Below are 7,214 nucleotides of genomic sequence, written 5' to 3' on the forward strand. Positions count from 1 at the left end.
CTGGTATCTCCAGGAGACTCAAGCTCCTGCAGGGCCTCTGTGCCCTGTTCTCAGGCTGCCACCGTGGCAGCAGTGTGAGGGGGGAGCCAAGGTCAGTCAGTGAGTTTGTAGTTCACATGAAATAATATCATGCACCCTAATGACTCAAGAGAAGCATGATCAGCAATCAGTAAAATTGAAATTAAGTTATTCCTTGACTATAAGCATGATAAATCAACATACAGGATTTTTAAAATTCAGCATTAAGTCTACAGTCAGTAGAAGTTATTGGACATTGGTCAGTGTAGTTCTTTAAGACAGGTCACTTTCCTTCCTTACCTTGACAGAGCCAAGGCAAGAAAAATCATAATATTCCTTCATCACGGATGAGAGAATTCTATGAAGGTGGGAAGAAGCTGGAGAAACAGAAGAGTTGGACCTCTCTTCTGTCAATACCAAAACAGAACTCTATCAGGGTAAGCTTTTCTTGATTTAGGAGGGTCAGTATGCTTAATTACTAAGAAAGAGATGCCAGAAATTGCAAAAGTCCTCTAAAAAGCTATTTTAATAAAAGTGACTTGAGAGAATATCTTGCAATAGACACAATTTGATCACAAAACCACGAGTTAACAAAGAATAATTTAAATGTTAAGAAATGGTTTTCCAATGGATCTTGCGCACTGAGATGCAGAAAGCTCAAAACTCAGATATATACTTTTTAAAGACTCATTTATAGGGTCATTTTTAAAAAATGCCATTTCAATGCCATCAAAGTTTTCTTGATGTTTTATTATCATTATGTTGAATTTGCACTACTCTTAGAACTTTAACTACAGTGCTAAATTGCAGCAATATGCATTACGTACATCCTAATTGAAACTACATCATATGTCTGATGTGTCAGTACTATTTGCTACTAGTTCTAATCTGCATTAGTAGAGTGTTAAATAGAGACTTAAGAACAAAGGAAGGGATAAGCACGTTTGTGAAACTTCTCATATGTAAACTATTCCTAGAATGAGAAAGAACAATGACTCTATTTCTTGTCCATTTTATTTTATTTACTATATACTGTCTCAGTTTAATGAGACTGAAGTGTTTTGCTAAGAAGGATGACCAAGTTCCTCTCCCTAAGTAATTGTAAATCCAAAATAAAGAGGGTCCAATTGAGGAAGTATGGAGAAAGAAAAGATAACAGCCCCTTAATAAAGGATATATGTGTATTGGCAGAACAACAAAAGAACACAAAAACAACTAAACAACAATCCTGTACCCAAAAATCCCCTTCAAAAAGGAAACAGTTCAGTACTTTCCACCTTTTGGCGCAATTCTAACCACGGTCAGCAGGGGGCGCTGTTGGATCACTGGGGGAGCGGAGCCTGCAGTTGCTCCGTGTTTGTTGGCCAGCAGGGGGCGCTGTTGGACCACTGGTGGTCACCATGTGGGGCCCGGTGTGCGGGAGGAGCCAAAATGGAGATCGCCCCCCCCAGAGAGAAGGGGAAGGGGAAAAAGGGGCTCTTTCCACAGACTAATACTGTTGGTGACTGGCTCTGGCAGGGACTCCCCCAAAGGTTCCTTGGCAGATAGGCCAAGCCTCTCCGATGAAATCTGAACAAGTCTGGGCTGGGGGCAGAACAGGGCGCAGGAGAATGGAGGCGAACCGGGGCCAGAAGCAGCCAGATGACCTGGCCGAAAAACAAAAAGAACCACAGAACCCCTGGCACAAACACCCTCTCTGAGTCAGGGCAAAAGTGGAGTGACTGCTGTTTCCCAAGGAGAGGAAAAAAAGACTCATCAACTCCCTCCCATAGTCTTCTGAGGGCTATCAGCCTGGAATGTGGGTCTGTTAGCCAGTTCTTTGTGTGTGTCAATCACCCTGGGCAAACACCCTCCCCCTCCCTCATTCAACATCTTTCTTTTACAGTGATGTAGGGGAAAGAAAAAAAATTCCCAGCTCAGGTTTTTTAGAACAAGTAAACACATGACATATGCAAGATGACATAACGTTTCAATAATCAAAATTCACATTTTCTGGATCCTTATATCAGTATATTTACTAATAATGTACTTAAAGCTCTTCTTATTTATTGTATTTGCCTTACATTTTAAGGGTCCTTAAAATGTTTGGAATGAATGTTAAACTGTAATTTGTCCTCCTAGGTTTGGCTATCAACTAGCTGACATTTTGCTGTACCAGAATATGTGTTTCTTTTTTTTTTTGTTTGGATTATTGAAATAGATCTTTTCATAGCCACTTGCCACATGTCTGAAGTATGTCAGCTTTAACCACTGCAGTTTAGAGTGGCCAGCACTCAGAGCCACATAGAAAAATCTGCAGAATCCTGAAATTTGCAGATTTTGTGTGTATCTCAGAAGGTGGAGGACTGGGCTTTAGTTTCAGGAGTTCAAGGCAGGGCCACCAAGCTCTGGGACCACTCTGCTTCCTTCTGAGGTAAAGCTGGGAGTTCAGCTGGCTGCCCGCACACCAATACCATTGCCACCAGTGAAGAATTCAGATTTTTCTAGCTATCTCTGTCTATAAGCGGTCCTACAACCTACCTCCCGAATGGCAGCTCCATTTGAATGCCTCAAGATTTGTGTTTAGTTAAAGGGCTACTCCTTGAGATATAATTTTTATAAGCAAAAATACCATATCAACTTCCATACGAGAAGTTTACATACTAAGCACTGAGTTTATGAAAAGTAAATTAATGCTACAAGTGTGATCCTTCAGATATGGTAAACACTGTAGTAATCAAGATAACCTGCAATTTGCTTGCTGACTAAACTTGCTGTCAGAAGGAAGTTCTTTGGCCACACAGATGGGCTGGATTTCTTACTCAGGTACAACAGACATTTATTGTCTCTTCTTTAAGGTGAACCACATAAGGATGTGGTTTATCTCCTTCTCTTAGTATGGTGATCAGGTATTTGATGTCAATTAGGGATTCTTTTTTTTCTTCTTGAGGCTATTTCACCTTTTACCTTTAAAAATGAAACATGAAACTAGTGTATCTTTGTCACTTAGCAACCATTTTTAAAAGTAAAGATTTTTTTTTTTTTTAAATCTTTGGTATAAGTTATAGCAAGGGTAGGTCAGTGGTGTGGGCCACACAGGACAGTTTTTACAACTGATCCTATAATTTCCTCATTCTAATTTCAATTTTGCAGACTGAACTTTATTTTGTTGCTTAGTCTTTTAGAGACACTCTTCTAGGTACAGAAATCTTTACTGATTTTTGGACTTTTAAATATGGTATGATTCCCCATAAAATTTAATATCTGTTCAGGAGAGCCTTAAAATATCCAAGCAGAACTTCTATAGACATTATCTGGAGGGATAAGAGGTTTCATCTTTGAACTAGGCACAGGAATGGATCACCTTTCAGGATTTTAAATGAAGCAACATGCAGAAGAAAGACCCAATCAATGAGTTGTTTAATCAGCTGGAGGTGTAGTGATGAATACCAGGGTTTCTGTTACTAACTTACATCATTATTAGTATTATTTTCTTTTTTCTTACCTTTTACTAACTATGAAGGATTTTGTGATATTTTCCTTGAAAAGCACTTCTCTCCAGACCACAAAACTGCTGCTTGGTCAGATAGTGAAATCAGAAGGAATAGTGTATTATGACAAAGAAGAAGAATTTTGGATGTTAATTTCTAAAAGATTTCCTCTCCTAGTATTTATAATACTCTTTCCATTTCCCTCTTTATCACTGCCTATATTTTGAAAAAATTGTTTAGTTCTTTTATTTTCACTTCTATTTCACTTTTATTAATGTTCATTTTAAAGGAGATTTAATTATTTTTTACTCCCATTGTTAAAAATTTTACAGTTTTTCAGACAAAATGAACTAGGAGAACCCTATTTTTACTAGCATATGAAATCAAAATCAGTGGCCATAGAGATGACAAAGGCATCTTGTTCAGTAACATGGAAGAATATGCAAAGGTAAAATTATTAAATTAATGTTGATTTAATAATTGAAATGCCAGAAACAAGAAAAACATAGGCCTATTGAAAATTAGAGAATCTGAAATATTGTTTTGCTAATTATTTAGCCAAAACCTATGATATCTGTCATGCATCTGGAAACTACAATTGGCATGTATTTAACTTTTTCCTTCTATCTGCCTCAGGATTGCTTTTTCAGAATTTTTACTGATACTTTAATGAAAATGCAGATTGAACATCCCAGTTGACATTCCAGGTCCATATTAAATGCAAATGGGAAAATAATGAAAGTGAATTTGATATGATTAATGAACAAAAGTCTCTAGCCACTTTTCCCCTTTTCCCCTTTCCTTTAGTAATTACTGTACCTAATAACATATGACCATTAAATTGAGACTTCATGCTTTCTGACATTTTTTCAGAAGTTGTCTATACTTTAAATATTATGAACATGTTAATGTAAATTAAAATTGTGTATTTTTATTAGAAATACAGTGCTAGAACCAGATGTATTTAACCTTAGCCTCAGTCACTCTTATGACAGAATTCCTGGTTCAGCTTTGATTTTCTTTGGCCTTATCTCCTCTTGACCTAAGTTTGACCCTGAGAAATAGGACTGTTCAGAAAAGTGTATATTGAAGACATTCTGATGTATCTTGTGTGACTTTGGTAAATAACACCAGAAATACTATAAACCTTGGCTCCACCAGGAAGAAAACAGTAGTAAATTAAATAAAATGCTTACCCACAGTTTCTTTGTATGCCTGGACAGATTTTCATTTCTTCAGCTCTGTCTTTGCAGTGTAAGGTTATTTTACAGAACTATTGTGTATTGTGACTCAGTTGCATTTTCCAAATTGTGACCATCCTCATTTAAACATTCATCATAATAAGTGATGTTCAAAGGGCCAGACCAACTGTTTCAAATATTTTCAAGTCTACTGCCTAATTTGGATCATTTGCTAGATACCTATGGTCAGCAGACAGTGAAAGAGAGAGGGAACTGTGTAAGATGAACAACAGAACTGTTAGATTTGTCATTTCACAACTTACTGTGCAGCTGTTGCATGTTTCTGTGATTGAGTATATGCGAAGCAACTGCAAGAGAGTCAGGCTGATGCTTTCCTGCAAGGAGATAAAGATGTTCTTGCTGGAAAATACGGCAGAGTTCACTGGAGACAGTGAGACACTCTGGGAGGGAGAATGGCAAGTAGAGATCCTGCAGCATAATTGCATGCTGTTGAATGACAAAGTTGAACTGTCTCAGTGTCAAACCTAACACAAGAGGGGATGTGATTCCTGGAGATGTAGGAAAAGTTATGTAGAGTTTCCTTCTTTCAGAATGCCTCTGAAAAGTGGTTTTCTTGCTGAGGGGCTGCTGTTGTCTGATGATATCTGCCATGGATGAAATATTCATGACATTCAAGTGTATCTGTCATGCTCAAGTCCCTGATTGCATCATACCTGTGTCCCCATCCATGCTTGCACCACAAGGTTGGTTCAACCCAGCAGAGCATGAAAAGTGCAGTTAAAATACAGTGTGTATTTTATTTGGCATTTGTTTTACATACAGATGTGCATGACTCCACATACTGAAAATCTGATGCTTTTAAGGAAGGTACTGATTGGCAATCTTTTGAAAAATGAGACCCTTCCTAGCCTTTTAGTAATTACCCAAAATTTAAGCTACTTTCCTATTGCCTTCTCTCAAAATGTGATTCATTTCTTCTACTTTACTGATTGAATATGCAGATCTTTCTCGAGCTGAATACGATCAAGACAACAAGGCCTTGTTTACAAGTTAACTTGGAAATGCCATGAAATATATATGTTTGATTATTTTTTTTCTTTTTCAGATAACCACTATTACATTCAAAGTGAGACATCTAAGTATTTGAAATGACATATGGAAATCAAAGCCCCCATGGAGCACTCCGCCTGCAGAAGTGATTCCAACACTGGAACAAAGTGACATTACAAAACAGAATTGGGCCATTTGGTAGATCAGTAGTTTTTCCAATAGGTGAGAATACATATTTCTGCATCTCTGCTTGACCAGATATTTCAAGTCTGGAGTTAGAGCCATTTCATCTACAGAGTCTCATGTGACATCCCCATGTAATTGGTATCTAGTGTTGTGGACTGGCCAACATCTTTGTATACAGTGTATCCCTTTTCTCAAAGTCTAAGTCTTTCCATTTTGAAAAAGCTGCATTAATGAGATATGAGATTAAGGTTAGCAAGCACATTAAACTTATATTTAAAATCAGTTTTGCCTGGAATAATAAATATTTTGTGCCTTAGACAAAGTACCACAAATTTCTTTTAAATGTTCTCTTTTGTATGTAATGATGTGACTTCGAATTTACTTTTTAAGAAATACTCATCGTGAATATAAAGTGTTCATCTTCAAACATCATCACAAAAAGGATCCATTATTTCAATAGGTTTTCTGTCTTTCAGCCATGCTTTCTGATTATTTTTAATGCTTAATCCATCATTTTGTGACCTTCACCATGGGAAAGGTAAATGTAAATCTTTCCAATAACAAAGAAACAAATGGAATGAAAACAAAGACTGGTTTGTTTAGACAGAAACACTAAAAATTGAAACACAGGATGCAAGGTAAAGCTCTGCTCCTCAGAAGGTTGTCTGCTGACTTCATAGCAATTATTCATTTTGTACGCTTATATTTGAGTATAGGTAAACAACACTACCTTCAGATTTTTAAACTGTGTCAAGGGAAATGTTGCAAACCCATATGAAATTTGTGATTTGTTGTTTTTTGTATATCCTTAACCCAATGTGTATTTTTTTGCAGTGGAAGCAGAAGCAGATGATCATAGGGGTGTGAGAAGGGAAAGACCCTCAGTCATCTCAACAATCCACCTCAACAGTCTCAACAAGATGAGGCACTACTCCATTTTGCTGTGTTCATCTTAGGCCTCCATACTGGCTTCTGTAATTGTATTTTTTGCTGCTTTTTCTCTCTCCTCCCCACTTTGCAAGGTAAGAAATGGCAGATGTCTTACGCAGCCTCTGAAACTGATGGAGCCAGTTTCATTAGCCCTGTCCTGCCAGGGATAAGAGATGCGGAACTGAGGACAGGAGGTTGGGCCTGCATGAGGGTTTTTAAGGGCTAATAATTTGTTGTTTGAGTTCTCTCAAGTGATACAGTCTCTGTATTTCATTCCCACACATACTCTAATTATTGCTGACAATTGAGTGGCAAATTGCCTGACATAAATGAGATATCCTTATGGCAAAGCTGGAAA

The 7,214-nt window shown here is 37.4% G+C and overlaps 1 long non-coding RNA gene across 1 annotated transcript; it reads left to right on the top strand.

Annotated features, from left to right (window-relative positions):
* The first annotated feature begins 3,836 nt into the window (after window positions 1-3,836).
* LOC108506493 lies at window positions 3,837-6,913 on the top strand. The gene is made up of 3 exons (XR_001877782.1): window positions 3,837-3,936; window positions 5,796-5,962; window positions 6,761-6,913. It is a non-coding gene; the product is annotated as an uncharacterized LOC108506493 (long non-coding RNA).
* The last annotated feature ends 301 nt before the right edge of the window (window positions 6,914-7,214 follow it).

The sequence above is a fragment of the Lepidothrix coronata genome, unplaced genomic scaffold (assembly GCF_001604755.1).
Source record: "Lepidothrix coronata isolate B3197 unplaced genomic scaffold, Lepidothrix_coronata-1.0 Scaffold216, whole genome shotgun sequence".
In the NCBI taxonomy this organism is placed as follows: Eukaryota; Metazoa; Chordata; class Aves; order Passeriformes; family Pipridae; genus Lepidothrix; species Lepidothrix coronata.